Genomic DNA, 18,882 nt, shown 5'->3' on the forward strand with positions numbered 1-18,882 from the left:
TTGGTCCCCCCCACCCACCCTTACTAAACTCTAGATTCCCATTGAATCCAGTGATCCCTGTTGTTTCAGAATTTCTCACAGTCAATGAAGAAAGAGATTTTTTGCATATTGTCAGGGAACAGGAAGTGTGTTTGGTTACATGGAAAGAGAGAGAACTGTCCAAGGGGTCAAGCTGCCCTGTGTTTCTCTGGTTTCCATGAAAATCCTGGGCGTACAACCGGGAACATGCTGATACTTCTGCCCATGCCTGTCAGCCCAGGGCACAAGGGAGAATTCGGGCCCGGGGCAGAGATAGGAAAGTGCAGCCCCAGGAAAATGATGAGAAGTGGGAGGAGCAACCAGCATGCAAAGCCACAGCTGGGTCTTCAATTACCCTGTTCCCCTGCTGTCTTGCAGTCAGCAGTCATTTGTAAGAAACACCATAGAAGACCAGACATTTCCCTTCTCTGACTCCCAAAATACCACCACATTTATTTAAAAATTAGGAAAACAAAGTATTGGCTCCTGAGCAGGCTACGTGGAAAAATACCCCACCTGTTCTGTCTGTTGTGAACTTCCATAGCGTGTGCCTCTCGCAAATCATGCTCTGCCTTAAATTTACTGTTGTCGTGCAATTAATTCTCAATGAGCACAGGCTCATATTGCAAGCACATATGTTTGCTTTTGAAATAAAGTCATTAATGGCTAAATGTATTCATTGTTCCGGGTTCCACCAGCTCAGGGTGGCAGGCACCATAATGTTTTCTAAGTACTGGTGACTGTTTTTCTTTGCACAGGGCACTGGCCTGTCTCTCATATTCACAGCTCTTGTACCTGCTTTGCATTTAGAAAAAGAGAAGAGAGTGAAGAGGGGAAAGAATCAGTTGCAGTGGGTGTGTGAACAAGAGCTAGCTTATGGTCTCCCGCTCGTGTCTGGAATGAATCCTGATTGCCTGATTTTGATGCGCTTCCCTACAATGAGCAGGAGTCCGAGCAGGTGCAGGTGAGCTGGGTTAATCAAGACAACGTTGCTGTAACCTTCACGCGCAAAACCAGTGCCCCACGGGCAGAGGCGTGAAACACAACTCCTTTGCTCTCAGCGGCGAGGGGGTAATTGAGAGTAGCAGTCCAGGGTCACGGCACTGGCCTACCGCACAAGGACTGACCCCTGAAGGCTGCCAGGTTCTTACGGCAGCCACTGGTCTAACATAGAGAAAGAGTTTGAAGGAAGTTATATGTCCTCAGCAATAACTATATATGATTATTCCTCAAGAGATATGAACTACATTGTAACATATGCAAATCTAACTATATATACACACACACACACTTATAGACACAGATGCAGACACACACACACACACACACACATCACACACATACACACAGATCCTTAAATGGATATTGAAGAAATAGTTAGCAGTGCTTACCCCTGGACAATCGGACTGGCAAAGAGGTGGGACATTATTACTTTTTGTTTTATACCCTTTTGTAGTGTTTAGTTTGTTTTTTTTTGTTTTACTTTGTGCAAATATTACTTTTGTAATAAAGGGGAAGCAGTAATAGCCATGAGATTTTTTTTTTCTAATACCCAGATACAGGGTGAAGCAAAAGTATGTTTACAGTTGTTCCTATGGAAAATACTTAATAGATATAAATGCAAGAATATACTGTGTTTCACGTACTCACAACTGTAAAGCTACTCTTGCCCCAGGCTGTATTTAAAACCGGCCAGTGTTATTGGGGTGTATGACATCAGAGTGCTGCAGGCAGAGTTCTGCTGGGCCCTGTTGTGCAGCAGGGTGTCCAGAGCGTTGGCCTATGTTTGCGAAGTGGAATTGTGGCTGACCACTCTACAGCAACCTCTCTGCCGGGCAGCAGAAAGTACAGGTGAGGTGACCACGCCTTCCAGTTTATACCTCCTGTCCCAGCATTTTTAATGCTCAAACATTAATGGTCTGGACAGTGAGTTTATGATCACTCTAGTTATGGGTAGCTGTGGGGACGATTCTTTGTGCATTTCCCCCACCCTTGAAAACGACACTGTAAGTTAAAGAATGAGCACACAAGTTACAGTGATAAGTACTTTATAGCCGTTACTTCATTTATTCACAAAAGGGCTTCCTTTGTGTGTGTGTGTGTGTGACAGACAGAGACAGAGAGAGGGACAGACACACAGGAAGAGACAGAGATGAGAAGCATCAATTCTTCCCTGTGGCACCTTATTTGTTCATTGATTGCTTTCTCATATGTGCCTTGATGGGGGGGGGGTGCTACAGCAGACCGAGTAACCCCTTGCTTGAGCCAGCTGGGCCCAAGCTGGTGAGCCTTGCTCAAACCAGATGTGCCCATGCTCAAGCTGGTTAACTCTGGGTTCTGAACCTGGGTCCTCTGCTTCCAAGTCCAATGCTCTATCCACTGTGCCACTGCCTGGTCAGTCACAAAAGGACTTCTTGGGGTTGATGAAAGTATGGTATACTAATAATGAAGACATTAGGGTTTGGCATCTTGTCCATGATTTTGTTTTACCCATTGACTGTCATACTTGCCGATTTCAGAAATTCAGCCTTACCCTGTCATTGACTGTGCCTGCCCTTTCAAAATACTCTGACACACACACACACACACACACAAACACACACACAACACACTCCTAATTTCCTGTGACTCTTTCCATGTTACCCTAGCCTCTTCTAATAATACCCTACCGCCGCTCATATAAATTTAATACAGATTTCAGAAACAGACTTTGTTCTTCTTTTCAACTCCAGATGCCTTCCCCTTGGGAAGCTTTCGCTGTCCCCCTGGTCGGGATCGTTTGCCCTCGTTTCACGCTCACCTCCCCTTTCAAAGCACTTACATAATGATGTAGTTTTACCTGATTAAGTTCTATGCGCCCAACACTCCGAGCCCCATGCCGGCGGGATGCACGTTGCTCTGCCTTTGAGCAGCGGCAGCAGCCCGGCCACCTTCAGACACGTTCCATGAGTATGTGTTTAAAGAATTATTAGCAATATCAGCAGAAAAGCCAAAGCATGGTTGTAGCATCTCACATAGAAACTGAAGGACCCCGCACAGACTAGGGGGAGATGGGAAGGGTAAACCCTTTTTCTTAGAGACTCACATCCTGCAGTAGTACAACCAGCATGCCCCGGGCGTTCTACAGCAGGTGTAATCACTCGCTTCGGGGAGAACGGCAGGTGGAAGTCCTGGAGAAGGCTGTGCGTTCTCACTGCGTTTCAGTCCTCGTCCTGGCTGTCGAGATCAGGCTCCGCTGACCTCCTTTCTCGTTTCTGAGTCCCAATACCAATGCTTCACCTTGATGGCAAAGCTTTTGTCATATCATGAGTGTCTTAATATTTTTATCACTGTGCTCTTTAGGAATAAACATCTGAAAATAGCGCACGCAGGGCTACATTGGGAGAGCGGTTACTCACATTAAAGAGCGGGGTGGGCGTGGGAATGACTGAGTGATCGCGGCGTGGCGACACGCCTCCCAGCCCCAAGCAACACTGTTTAATGTCCGCAGGACCGCCGTTTTTAAGTGTGATTATCATTTCTATTTTAAAGCACTATCGAAACATCCTATTACATTGAAATAAAAGGAATGACATAAACTAAATGCCGTCAGTGGTTGGAATCTTCTCCTTTGTAATATCCAACTACTTAAGCAAGTGTTTTCAGTTAATGCAGAAACCATATGTCTAGCCCAGTCCTGACCCCAAATGTGGGAAGTTTAGAGGAGTCCTGAACCAGTATTTTCCATCCAGATAGTTCTTCATCTAACAAAATCAGTTGCACGGTGTTTAAATAAATGGCTTTCAAAAACTACAACTTCTAAATTTTTTAAATTTATAATTAAAAATTTAAAAATTACAATTATGCCCTGACCAATGGTTGGCTCAGTGGTAGAGCATTAGTGTGGCATGTGGATGTCCTGGGCTTGATTCCCGATCAGGGCACACAGGAGAGGCGCCCATCTGCTTCTCCACCCCCCCTCCCCTGCTCTTGCTTTTCTCTCTCTCTTCCTCTCCTACAGCCATGGCTCAATTGGTTCGACCACATCGGCCCTGGGCACTGATGGCTCCGTGGAGACTCCACCTCAAGTGCTAAAAAATAGGTCGGTTGGCAGCATGATCCCCGATGAACAGAGCATTGGCCCTAGGTGGGGGTCACCAGGTGGATCCTGGTCAGGGTGGATGCAAGAGTCTGTCTCTCTATCTCCCCTTCTCTCACTAGGAAAAAGAAGAAAAGAATTACAATTACAAATCACTTTTTAATTAGTAATGACAGCATTATACACAAACAGGTGCCTAATAAATGTTTCTCTTCCTTTGAATGAGCTGGCTTTATATTTAGCAGTAGAAAGGGATGGCATAAAACATAAGCTGTTTTTGACATTGATATTAGATTTGATTAATTAATAGGGATGCTTCAAAGCAAAGGAGCATGAATTCTCATACAAGTTAAATTAAGGGAGTGATATAAAACAAATATATCCAGTGACTAGAAATTCCTCCTCCTTAAAATCATCCATTTACCCAAACAAGGATCTCGATTACATATGATTTGATCGCCAACCACCTTTGTAACTTTGCCTTGTGTGTAAAAAACGTACAGAACTTGATCAAAAACTGTATATTTCATTTTTAAAAAAGGTTTTGCTTTAAATGAAATATTACCCTTTGCGATAGCATGGACAAGGGTATTATACGAAGTGAAACAGGTTAGTCAGAGAAAGACAAATACCATATGGTTTCACTTCTATGTGGAATCTAAAGAACAAAAAAAGAAACAAAACAAACCGACTCACAGAAGACAGAGAAGAGCTGGTGAAAAAGGTGAAGGGGTGACAAAGCACATATTGGTAGGTACAAGCAGTCACAGGGACGTAGACTGAAGCACAGGGAATACAGTCGATACTGTCGTAATAACTGTGGATGGTGCCAGGCGGGAACTGGGAATACCAGGGGGACACACTGTGACGTATATGATGTCCAACCACTATGCTGTACACCTCAAAGTAGTACAAAGTAATATTGACTGTACACTATAAAATAAAAAAGATAAAAATAAATTTATTTACAGATACGAAAAAACACTATGATGAACATCTTTAAGCATAAAAAAACTATTGCTTTAGAAGACACAAAGCACCTTGTATTTGATTCAAGGATAAGCTAAATTTTAAAAAAATGAGTTATTATCATTGACAGTTTTCAATAGTAGGCTATATTAAGTATGCAGAGAAAATAAATGGCATCTCTGGATTTAACTCTAGTTTGCATCTTCCTTTGTTCTTATTTGTAGACCAGAGCCTGAAGCTTTTGACATTGTTTGTATATATCTATCAGGCAAAATGTCTGGGGGAAAGGAATCACAACAGACCAATAAGAAAATTCATTGGACTACTGAGACTAGAAGGTTAATTTAAATGTAGGGAGAAAACTCTATTTTAAATGTGATGATATACTATAAAATGAGACTATTTAGCTTTATTCTCTCCTTCCAGCAAGGCAAAAAGGCCCTCGGTCCTGTATTTTCATTTCTTTTTTAAATTATTATTTAAACAGAACAAAATTATGTAATGCAGAACAAATGTCATTAGCTCTAGAAAACTAAATAGCCTACAAACTCATTGCAATTAAATGCCTAGACTTCTTCCAACGAAGTATGTATTATCAGCAGGACAGTGTATTGGACCTCTATAAGCAACCCTGGGCCCATTAGTCACCTTTATTTCACTTTTATACATCCTGCTTCCTCTATGTACCATGCATATTTTTTATAATAATTTACACAAGAGAGAACCTGGCTTAGTTTCCTTCCCTCCCTCCCTCCCTCCCTCCCTCCCTTCCTTCTTTCCTTCCTTCCTTCCTTCCTTTCCCTTCCCGTCTCTTCCCTTCCTTTCCTTTCCTGTCCCTTCCCATTTCTTCTATTCTTTCCTTTCCTTTCCTGTTTATGAGGTTCTAGTTTTGTCCAGTTGACCACTGCAATGGCAGAGGAGCAGAGAGGCAAGGTGGCTAGCCTCATCTCCCAGGGAGCTGGGCACTCAGCAAGAATTAGAATTCAGAAAATTGTTGGTTTTTAACTTTTGTTTTAATCAATAGAATGCAGCAGGACGTAGATGTAGAACTTAATCATTGCTTTGCTTTGAACTGTGTGTGGTTGACGTAAGGGAAAGCCTTGAACTCACTGATCCCAAAGCACAGAAGGTCCTTTAGTCTCTGAAGTGCCATAGTCCAGGGCCTGAGGAGATCCAAGATGCCTTCTGACAGTGCTTGTGGGCCTTCCGCGTCGGTGCAAGGGGGATAGTAGTGAATCCACTTCATGTGGTTGGGAGGACTAAACCGGACTGTGACTCACAGAACAGGAGAGCTGGGAAGGTGCTCGTGTACATCATGGAATCGGGGGTCACCTGGAACTGTTTCTGTTCAAATCCATGACCAAGTCCTGGAGTTTCCTTACCAAACAAACAAAAATAAACAAGCACTCTTTATTTTTCCTTAAAGGACATTTTCCTGGGCATCTTAACATGAACTATATATTAAACTGTTGTTGTTGCTCAGTAACACATGAATGAACTCAGTCCCATGGACTTTTCTTCATTCTTCTCATCTGCATTTCCGAAGGGAAGTGGAAACCAGCTTCCCCAGCTCACCTGCCCTCTCTGGCTCTATTGGTTAATTTTTTCTGTTCAACTTCCATCCTGCTGCCACCGAACCATGCCTTTTTACTTAAGAAAAGATTTCTAGGCAGATATAATTAACACCAAACTCTCCTTTCCCCTCCCTTCTAAAGTTTTTCTATATACCTCTGTCCTGTCTTTATTCTTATAACTGAGGGAAAATAGACCCCTACTGACCACCATGTTTGAATTCCGGCTGCCATGTGCTCAGTGCTGGTCAGGTGGGATAAGAAGAAGCTAGGGAAATTCCTTGACAAGTGGAACAAGGGAAACAGAGGCAAAGCAATTAAACGAGGCCAAACAGCTTGAGCAAGTTACACCCAGCTAATGAGTCACAAGGCTTTGTCTCGCCTAACCAAGGACACTAAGGAGCAAATGGTGTACACATTATAGCAGGGGTCGGGAACCTATGGCTCGCGAGCCAGATGTGGCTTTTTTTATGGCTGCATCTGGCTTGCAAACAAATCTTTAATAAAAATAATAATAACGTTAAAAACATAAAACATTCTCATGTATTACAATCCATTCATTTCCTACCGCTCATGTTCATGGTTGCGGGTGGCTGGAGCCAATCACAGCTGTCCTCCGGGACAACACCAATTTTTTATTGGATAATGCTAATGTACACGGGTCATTGTATGGCTCTCACGGACTTAACATTTTAAAATATGTGGCGTTCATGGCTCTCTCAGCCAAAAAGTTTCCCGACCCCTGCATTATAGACTATCCTGGAACAGACCAGTGTCAGTCCTGTTCTCTTTTCAATGACATTCTTTTAAAATGAAACAAGCCAGAAAATAACCCTGACCCCTCTTCATGCACATCTGAATGACTCAACATATTGAAGGACACACCTGGGAAGCTCATGAATATTCTGTGAACACCTCCCCTCAGATCTCCCCTAGGACTCCCACTGGCTAAAGAGAGAGAAGAAGCCTCAAGACAAATAACCCAGTGGCACACTCTCTCTAGGGCTTGCCCATTCCTCCCTCTCTGACTCTAAGGACCCCCAGGAGACCCGCAACCTGGGGAGCAGCGGGCGGCGGCAGCTCCTCCCGGGCTCACCCTCTGAGCCTGTCTCCAGGGCCCCCTTTTCTCTGACTTCCCAGGGAGCCAACATCAGCCCTGCCTTGATTTGCTTCCCTCACTGTGACTGTTAGCTCAGCGTGGCCACTTCCTTCCTACAACACTTCTCGGGAGCCAGAGTAGCCCTGCCTGGTCTCCTGTCGCTTCTGCCCTCAGACCTTTCTTCCTCGCACTGTCCCCAGCTTTAATAAACGTGCTCTCACAGTCACCCGGGCTTGTGCGGTGAAATCTTTCCTACAGGAAGTCAAGAACCGACACACTACCGGTGGGCCTGAGGCGGACCCTCTCTGGGCCCAGTTCCCGGCTGGTAACGTTGGAAGGCTTCTCTTCATCTTCTAAGTATCTGAGTCCTGTTCTGGGGAAAGTTGGAAGGACTCACTCCGGGACCTGCTGCAGTGACTCTGAGTGGCAGGGCTCAGCCGTTTTTCTGGGCAGGTTTGGGAGAGACAGCCAGGAGGAACTGGTCATGTTAATTAGAAGGAGAGAGAGGGGATACAGACTTCAGGGTGGGGGGGCCGGGGAAGGTGAGTGATGATCTAACTGGGTGACAGGATATCAGGGGAGCATCTGGGAGGCATATACTTTGTAGATGAGACCAGCCAAGTCCCATGGCCACTCATTTGCAGCCAGCAGGAAGGACGAGCTGCCTTTGGTCACTTCCCTGTGTGTGTGGTCATGTGAACTCAACCTTCCGGGAAGGTAACCCCTTCCCTAACCTCAAACACGTGTGAAGTTCACCTACCCTTGTAAGAGATAGTCCTTAAGCCATATCCCCTCACATGTAATCACCTCAATCTCCTTCTGAAAACATTCCCAGACACCTCAAAGAAATGTAAGAATAAAAATTTACACTTAAACATAGGTCGTTTGGAGACATCCTGGCTGGAAGAAAAGTGAGAACAGAGCGCAGGGAGAAAAGTGAGCTCTGTTCGGCATGTTGTCATTCTTGGCCCCGAGTTCTATGAGGAGGAAGGTAGTCACCGCTGGTCAGAAGTAGTTTCCAGCTAGTATGAAATCCCTCGACCCATAACTTATACCGACGAAGTTGCTTTTGAGTAATACTATGGGGTAATTAATAACCAGATTTAGCAGCTTGCTGCATTTTGTGTTGTGCATAGAAAAGAGAGGGGGAAAGCTAAATTTAGATGAAAAAATAAACCCGAGAATGACAAATTGAAAGAAATTGCATTTTTAAGGAGTAAAATGAGCCTGCCGCAATTCGTTTTAATTTCTAAATGTAAGATATTCAGTAGACAATATCCTGTGGAAGGTAAGAATTATAGACTTATAAAGAGGGTGAGAGGTCAGGGATGTAAATGTCAACCCCGTAGAGCGCATAATTGGACCATGTGTCTCATTGAAAAATTGTTTAGGTCTCTCGTTCTAGCAGCTGTGAGAGTTAAAATTATCCTCCTTATTCCACTCAGTGTATTTCATTATTTAGACATCATATATTAGACATAAGGAAGACCGTCTTGAGCGTAAGAGTGATTAAACCCTGAAGCAGGCTACCAAAGGAGCTTGTGAAATTATCGACTCTAGAACTTTTTAAAAATAGAGGCAACCATCTGTCTTCAATGATTTTGATGGTAATCTGCCTTGGAAAATTAGACTGGACAAAATATACTTGATGGGAGAATATTGAGTAAATAATTTTCTGGACATACTCCTAGTTTTGTGGGCTCATATAAATGTCCTTTATGGTTTTTTGTGTTTTTTTTTTTTGTTGTTGTTGTTTTTTTATTGTGAACGGTTCTGACTCATAACTCCATACCACTTTTACAACTTTGGTTTATAAACTACTTTAGGGCAAGTCCTAACAGAAATCGTTATATCCCTTTTATGTTTAATATTATTGCTTGATATCTATTTTTTGGGGGGGTATCTTGCATGCTATATACATTATACAGACTTTTGGGAAGTGTGTGAGCCTTTGAAACAATTTGGTGACCAAAGTACATAGGATAAGGGCATGGGTTGGGGACATGAAAGTAAAAATAAAAAGGAAGGAATGGATAAAATGTTATGAAGAAAGAGGTATTGAGTCAAATGTCAGTTTAACCTTGAAGTACAATTGAAGGAGACTATTGCGATTTGTATCCCCAGATCCTTTCATTCAACCCTTCTCCCCAACGGGACTGTTGATCATGAAACTGTGTATATGGAAACAGCACCAAATAGACTGGGATAGGAGTGCTAATGCATGAATGGCTCGTCAAAGGTCTGATACCGCCCAGCCTACAGCTCCCTAGAATTAAAATCAGTGGCTTCGGCCAATGAGCTGGAGCCAAACCTTCTGCTTCCTTCTCCTGCACCAGCATCTACAGCTCTCAGTGTTTCCTGAGCTGTATTGGAACAGGGCGTGAGCACAATGCTAGATTTAATCTCAAGATCTGACTGCTCAGGGCTTCTACCTTAGGAGGAGAAGACGACATCAGCGCTTCTTTTCATATGTTCCTCTTTATCTTTTATCTGCTAACATATCTTTATATTATCTTTTATTAAATTTCTGCCTGTTGAGGAAACATTTTTCCTTTTCTATTTGTTCGGTATTAGTATATCTACAGCTATATTTTAATCCTATTTAAATATTCCTTAACAGTTGTCGATAAAATATTTTAGTATGTCACATATTGCCTAATTGACATACCACTGAGTCAGCCTGGAGAGAGAGCACTGTGAACGGCTTCCCATTGGTTGCCTCGATAAATCAGCCTTCCTGTTGTGTTGAAACACAGTGGGAAGAGCGAAAGCTGTAGTTTTGATTAACATAGACAAGTCCAAAATGTTTCTCAGTTTTCAGTGTTTCCATTAATCAATAATTCAGCTCCTGTGTTGCCATAGAAGATTACCAGAAAATCCCTGTGCTTTTTCCAGGGCCAGATAGAGAGCTGTTCCAGAAGGTTCTATGTTCGCCAGCCTGTTTCTTACATGTGTTGCCTTCTGAATGATATTGATAATCACCAGCAATCGGGCCCAAAAGGTGACATTGAGAGCTTCCTGTCAATGGTCCCCAGCCAAGGGCTCTTCCCTGCAGGCTTCTGGCAGACAGCCAATACAGTGGGTACCACCAAGACATTAAGCTAAGGTACTAGCAGGGACTGTCCCTCTATCACTAAATGTAAAAAATGCTAACATTAGTTTTCTTTACATTTTATTAAGAAGATTTTTTTAAAGGATAAATTTTGGATCACTGTTTAGGACACACTGAAAAGATATTTTGACAAAAGGGAACAATTGAAATTTAAGCAAAATAGTTTCGGTTTGCTCTAAGTTAAACATGACTCCATTATTAAACAGCCAATATTTAATGTACCTTGATTTTACTATTAACGAGGTATAAAGAAGAAAACCTAAGATGGCCATCAGGGTGGAGGAGATTATATTTTGTAATCACTCAGGCATGAAATTCTAACCAGAATGAAAATATGAGCATAAAGACAGTAGTCATTTGCTTATTAATTTCAAGGAACAATTTGTCATTTTTCAAGTATTAGGAAAAGAAGAGATTACAGGACTCTGTTTTTAAGCATGTGGGTCTTTCACATGCAGGTAGAATAATCGCATTATACCTGTGGTGCATGCCTTGCCGTTTACAAGATACACTTATGTAGCCAGTGGACAGATTCACTACCTGAATTCTATTCTCTCAGCAACTGTGGTTGAAACTGACAAGGCGGAAGGCTGTATAAACATCCAAACAAAGGAAAAATATTTAGTGATCCTCAAACACTAACAAGCACGTAGGAAGAATACAGCTACCAAGTTAAGAGAGAACGAAGGAATCCCATGGAACAGAGATGTCTTAGTGAAAGACCTCGTTATCTCCAGGGGCCCCAAGTGAGCCAGTGTTCCCTTCATTATGAGCAAACCCCAGAGAGAGAGCACAGAGAGAAGGTCCCGGTGAGGCACACTATAATTATAAGAGCCACATTCACACACAGGACAAAAGCAACAGCAGGGCACCGTCACCTCAATGGTTAAGGAGGGCAAACAGAGAAACTTGTTCAAAGGCCGCAGCAAATAGCATGATCCAGCCCTGCGTCCCAGGCAAATTATTAGGCGGTAAGAGAGGTGCCGAGGCGCGGCTTCCAAATAGTGAAACAATTTGCAGACATTGTCCGACCGTCAAATGATTACTGTGTCCTGCACAACTAGATTTGTAGACATAACCAAGAATAGTGGGTGTTGGATACAGAATTGGGCCTGGCATGCGGTAACTAAGATGGCTTCCCATTGTTTAATCTCAGTCCTCCTCGTTCTGTCTGAGCACATTTCTTTGTGAGGCATGGTAAGTCATATCTGCATAAAAACAAGACATGATTATGAGGGGAAGCCCACATCATGAGAGGAAGGGGTTGCTCTTTTCAGTTGAACTCTTCGATCGTAGGTGCACAAAATTAGACCTCGCTTCATGATCCCTCCCCATCACTTACCCATCTGTGCCTTTCTCTTATAATTTATTCTTTTACCTCCTTACGTACAACCAAAGCATATAAACTGTTGTGAGCATACCCCACAACTCCAGACCTCGAGCCTTGGAAGTAACTCGTCTCCCCCCGGGGTTCCTCCCCACCCTCGGTGCTCTCTCCCCTTTGCTAGAGGAACTCCCCTCCTGAATCTTGTACAGATTGTGCTCTGCCCTCTAATCTAGAAAAATATCATTAAAAAATTATAGATTTTAGTTTTGATTGTTTTTCACCATATTGCATAGTGATGCTGCACGTAATCTCCCGTGACTGACTTTTTTCACTGAATATTGCCAAGATGAACTCACACGATCCCTTTTTTCTCTGATTCAATCATTTTGACCACTGGGTCATAATCTGTTGTGTAAATACACCCTCAATAAATTCATCCTCCATTCTTCTCCTGGGCTCTTGAGTCACTTCCAAGATTGTGCTATTCCAGTTAGAGCTGTTATGCGTATTCTCACGTACACAGGTCTGCCTCTAAAACGTGTACGTATTTGAGGGCTCCCAGGTACCAACACAAATGGAAGCGCTCTGTATCTCAAAATGCTAAACGGTCTACATCCAGCTACAGACACTGCCTGACTCATGTCCCTACCCACGGACCTCAGAAACTTGCCTCCAACCCAGAGACTAAAGGAACTATCCTGAGCCCTAAGCCACCATGTCTTTGTGACCTGAGAGGGCAGAGTCAACAGAAGCTAGACCCCGGCCAGGAGGTGGCAGGACCACCTGTACTCACGTTGGGGCAAAGCAGAGCTGGCAGCAATGTTAGACAAGACCTCTGCTATCCTGACCTGAGAGTTCTGGATAGTGCTAAGCCCCTCCCAGTATTCCACCATTCGAGCAGGAGGGAGTCAGTGCATCCTTATCTGGGGAGACTGGTCTGTCTGGACCCTGGTGCGGGGGAATGGGGAGCAACTATCCTTGCTCTGGTCTCCAGGGCTGTGGCTGTGACCTCCCATGGCCTCTGCATTCACACACCCACACTCTCACTCTCAGACACAGGCTGGTGGGGCTCCAACTTATAATTCTCATCAACTCCATTATCACATTTTCAAGAAAGTGTCTTATGTTACCACACATGTTATTGAAAAGTCTTTGTGTTTCCATGTTTGTGACTCACAGAGTCCTCCAAAGGGTGGGCTCAGGCAGGGGTCTCATGTGCCTGGTATAAGGACAGTACTGTGGGTGGCCATGTGCAAGAATTCCTCTTCCTAGTGCTACTGTACCAAGTTACCACCAACTGGGTGACTCAAAACAGCAGGACTTGATTCCGTCCTAGTTCTGGAAGCCAGATGTCTGAAGTGCAGATGCTGGCCGGGTGGAGTGGGATTGCCTTCCACACTTCTCTCCTGGCTGCCGTGGTCCTGGCAGTCCTTGGGGCGTTAGTCTCCCAGGCTGACAGAACAAAATACTGTAGCCCAGTGGCTGCAACCACAGAAACGTACTTCTCACCAGAACGGAGCTGAAAGTCATGGCCAAGGTCCCAGTGGGGCTGGGCTCTCTGAGGCCTCCCTCCTCGGCGTGCAGGTGTTTTCCCTGCTGCTACCTCTCCACAGGGCTGTCCCCCTGGGCACGTTGATCCCGGTGCCCTTTGAATGCCGCAGTCTCCTTTGCTTAGAAGGACCCCAGCCAGGCTGCACTGGGGCCCACCCGAAAGGCCTTGCTTTAACTGAGTTCCTTCTTTAAAGGTTCTTTCTCCAAATACACTCACCTTCTGAGGTCCTGGGGTTTAGGACTTCAACATGTAAACCTGGAGGGCACACAGTGCAACCCATCACACTTGACATTGTGGGAGGCTGTCATGTATACCATTCCAATTTCTGCCTTGTCTTTACATCTCCCTGTGACTTCTCTTATAAGTGTACCGCTCTCTATCTCTCTCTCTCTTTTTTAATTGAATTTATTGGGATGATATTGTTCCCCAAGGGCGAGGGGACCGGATGGAAGAAGGTGAAGGGATTACCTGGAGAACATGCACATAACACTCAGACACAGTCAACAGTGTGGTGGACAGCCCAAGGGGCAGGGTTTGGGGCCAAGGTGGGGTGGTCGGGGGGGGGGGATGGGGACAGAGAGAGGCTTTCCTTGGGAAGAGGGTCCACGATACAGCATGCAGATGGTGTTATATTGAATCGTACACAATTCAACCCATAACCCTTGGCTTTTTTTTTTTTTTTTTTTTTTGTCTTTTTTGGCTGTAGACACAGTATTCCGATTTCTGCCTTGTCTCTCCATCTCTGTGGGACTTTCCTTATAAGGACACTTGTCTTTGAATTTGGATCCCACCCTAGTCTAGGTTCATCTCAATTTCAGAGTCTTGACTTAATTACATCTACAAAGGCCCTTCTCCCAAATAAGGCAATACTTTTTTAGATTCCCTGTGGATTTATCTTATGGGGGGGGGCACAATGCAATCAAATATAATGCTATTTTTACAAAGTAAAAACAGCTAAAACTAAAGAATGTTTTTAAAATGCAATATTTGGCTAGAAAGATATACAAATGCTCAACTTTACGAACCAAAGTGTCTTCCAGGGTGGGCACCCCGAACGCAGAAGGGCTTCATTGCTTCATGCCCTGTCCTTCACCGAGGAGGGCTTGTCATTGAGTACTTTTGCCAATATAATTAAGATAAAGGGCATTTTATTGTTGCCTTGATTTGCATTTTTCTGAGCCCTACTGATGTGATTGCTTTGGAATTTTTATTTTAGTTAGTATTAGATATTGAAAATCATCATGAGTGCAAGATTTTGCCAAGATTTTTTTTTTTTGAGTCATTAGTGACAAGATTCCTATTAAGTATAACCTTGAGATAAAAATTCTACATCATCAGCAATTGAAATATCCTTAATATCTGTCAGAAAACCATCTTGTGTAATTCTAGGCAAGCCATCCACCCTTAAAGGACTGCTTCTCTCAAAGTTTAAAAAAGGGGGAGAAAAGAGGTACAGATCAGTACCTTGTACAGAACTTTTCAAATTGAAAGTTTCAGTTTTTAAGGACTAGCTTTCAACATCTCTAGCCCCCTTTTCTTACATAGTTTTTTTTTCAAGATTTTATTTATTGATCTTACAGAGAGAGGTTTGGAGCAAGGAGAGAGAAGTATCAGCTCATAGTTGCTTCACTTTAGTTGTTCATTGCTTGCTTGGCATATGTGCCTTTACTGGGCAAGCCCAGGGATTTGAACCGGAGACCTCAGCATTCCAGGCCAACGCTCTGTCCACTGCGTCACCACAGACCAGGTTCTCTAGCCACCTATTGACATGTGGACACCACAAGAGCTTGTCCTCAGCCCGATCCATCTTGAAGGAAAGATCATCTGACCGCGTGTTATTGTTATGTTTCAGATGAGTGCATGTGCCACAGATCAGCTTTTGATAGCCATCAGCATCTTCTGCATACTAAAGTTAGAAATTAAAAAAAGAAGAATCACAAATACACAATAGGACCAATCAGTGGTTGCTCATTCATCATGCCGCCTTCAACTATGCTGCCGAAAGGAGGACCAGAAGCTGCAAATATGTGCGCGGCCACCTGCCCAAGTGGCTATTTCCTGCTCCTCTCTCCCCCCTCGTTTATTAGGCGCGTAACCAGGCTATCTGGATGACTCAACATGAAGCCACCAGAAATGAAGAGGCTCTTAATGACAAAATTCCGTCGTTGGAATTATAGCAACAGTCATTTACTGACTGTATACGCAGCAGTCAAACTTTTTGATTTCCACTTGATCCGATCAGCTGACCTTGCATGTATGGCGGTGCAGTACGTGAGAGCAAGAGACTCCAACGGAGGGTCCTAATACATCAGTAAGTGCATCGCTGGAGGGGCTATGCATGTGAAGGGATGGATGGGAAAGAAAATTGCTGTGACCCTTCCAGTGCAATTTAAATGTTTAATACTGTCATTATTGATCAATTCAGTTAGGACCAAAGAAATCCACATTGACCTAAGAGGAAGAAAGATGACAATACCAGTGGCACATTTCCAGTGTCTCCTGATCCGGACTCAGGAAGAAAAGCAAACCCAGACACAGAGAGCATGGAATATTATCCCCTAAATGTTTTCTCTAAAGTTTCAGTAAAAATTACATGAAACATCATCAAAATCATGAAATATTAAGTGTTTTTCCCCCTCCAACTAGCAGCACCTACCGCACGCAAGGAACTGTAGAAGCTGCTTTGATAAATAGAAAGTAGCATAAAGACATAATTCCTGTCTCAGAAATCGCAAAGCCCATTGGAAATAAAATCATAGGGAAAATAGCTTTCAGGACTGGCTTCAGAAGAGAATCTGTCAGCACCAATAAACGGCATGAAAGAAGCCGAGAAGTAAGGATGACTTGCGCTTGCCTGAAGAAATTTCTATTGTGGTTAGAGATTTGGGTCTATCAGGGATGCAGTGAAATAGAAGTCTTCATTAAAAGACGGAAGGTCTGCGTAGATAGGTGAATGCTCTTTCACTGAATAACGTGGTTCCTCTACTAACACACAGTCATTCCAAAAAGGGTGGGGGAGAAGGACATTTCTTGAGAAATTTCACTGTATATGGAAGAAAAAATTAGGTGTCTGATATCCTATAAAATATCAATTGTGTCCCTACTGTTGTTTAGGAGGGTGGCTCAGAACCCCCAACCTCGAGCTTCAGAAGCACTCTTCCGGCTTTGACCTCCCCCATGGGTTCCTCGGGGAACCCCACAGAGCCCCTAGAGACCGCACACGGTGGCAAGCACAAAGAGCGTCTCACTCCTGAGTCCCCACACAATGTGTGGTCATCCTGACTGGTGCATGGCCTCCTCGGCTGTGCCACCATGTGCGTTAAACATAAAGGGACAGAGCGCTTTGCTCCCCTAACCTGACCCAGGCTAATGTTGTTAAACATTAGGACAAATTTCCCTAAGACTTTTTTCATTTATGGCACATTTGAATTTTATCGTGAAATTTGAAGTTCTGTGACAGTAACTGTTCTTGTAAGTAGAAAGTAAACGTGCCGTATGCATGGGGTTCAGTATTTCATTGTCCTGCATTTCAGTCAGGATTCTGGCCCCCGGGGTGGGCATGGAGTTCCAGTCTCAGGACCTAGGAGGTAGCGCAGAATCAGGCTCTGACTTTTGGATATGGATTTTCTGAGTCAAAGTTCAGCTGTCTGTGGTCTTGAGAAGTTACTTGTAAGCTCTCTGCACTCCTGATTCTAAACTATAAAATGAAGTAATAAGACTACCTCCTATTGTGATTGTGGAGGTTGATTTAATACACGTGATTGTACACAGTACCTGTAAAGTGTAGGCTCTGGTCTAAAATAGCCCTGTGAGCTCAGATGCACCATGTGGTCAGGATCACTTGAGACTAAAACTTCAGGTCTGTGAACCCCTCGGTTATGGGCTAAGCAAAGCAATACGCAAATGAATAAATAAGAAAGCAAGGAAGTGAGCACCATATAAGACAATTATTGTAAGATCAACTCTTCTTAAGTGTAAGAGAGAGAATAGGAAGCAAGAGCACTCAAAAAATACTAGAATAGAATCAAACTCTCACATTAGAAATGGTATTTTTGGAACATGATTATAATTTAATAAGTGGTACCCTAATTGTCCAAAAACAAGTTAGCAGTTAAAATCTTTTGATAGTATTGAGCCGATGGGATTTAAACATAAGTTAAATTTTTGACTCAATGTTTCCTTGGGGCAATTATCAACTCTATGAGTATAGAATTCATTTGCTGGTTTGAATTTCATTTGGATGGTCCACGTTAATCATTTCAATCAAATGACTTGGGGGGTCCTGCTGGGCGTCTCTTTTCCCTTCCTTCCTCTGCCTCTCATCTCATACGTGCCGTCACCACCCACTCAGGTACTTCAGCCAAAAAGCTAGAAGTTAAGTCCTTTTGATGCTACCCTCAAATTACATCTTACATCATCTGCTTTCTTTCATCGCCTGCCATTGTCCTGGTCCAACCAGCCAGTCTTTCCCCTGAGTTCTCTACCTAGACACCGTGTTTCCAGGATTGTCTCTCTCCGATCTGTTAGAGCAGCCAAAGAAATGTCACCTCTCTGAATAGAGTCACGTAATGTTTTCTCATTGCTTGTGAAATAAACCCCAATCTCCACACCATGTCTCTGCTTCTTGTTGGGCCACCCAACCGACCTAGCTTCTGGTTCTCCAACTACACTGCCTCCTTTTGTTGCTTCAGTTTTTCAGACCCTTTCCTGCCCCAGGACCTTTGCAGATGATCTTCTCTGCCAGGAATGCTTTTCTTATCTACTCTACAACACTTATGTCCAGGGGTCCCCAAACTACGGCCCGCGGGCCACATGCGGCCCCCTGAGGCCATTTATCCGGCCCCCGCCGTACTTCCGGAAGGGGCACCTCTTTCATTGGTGGTCAGTGAGAGGAGCATAGTTCCCATTGAAATACTGGTCAGTTTGTTGATTTAAATTTACTTGTTCTTTATTTTAAATATTGTATTTGTTCCTGTTTTGTTTTTTTACTTTAAAATAAGATATGTGCAGTGTGCATAGGGATTTGTTCATAGTTTGTTTTTTTTTATAGTCCGGCCTTCCAACAGTCTGAGGGACAGTGAACTGGCCCCCTGTGTAAAAAGTTTGGGGACCCCTGCTTATGTCTGTTAGACACCTTGCTCATGTCTTATGTATGT

Source organism: Saccopteryx leptura, chromosome 4 (genome assembly GCF_036850995.1).
Source record: "Saccopteryx leptura isolate mSacLep1 chromosome 4, mSacLep1_pri_phased_curated, whole genome shotgun sequence".
Taxonomy (NCBI): domain Eukaryota; kingdom Metazoa; phylum Chordata; class Mammalia; order Chiroptera; family Emballonuridae; genus Saccopteryx; species Saccopteryx leptura.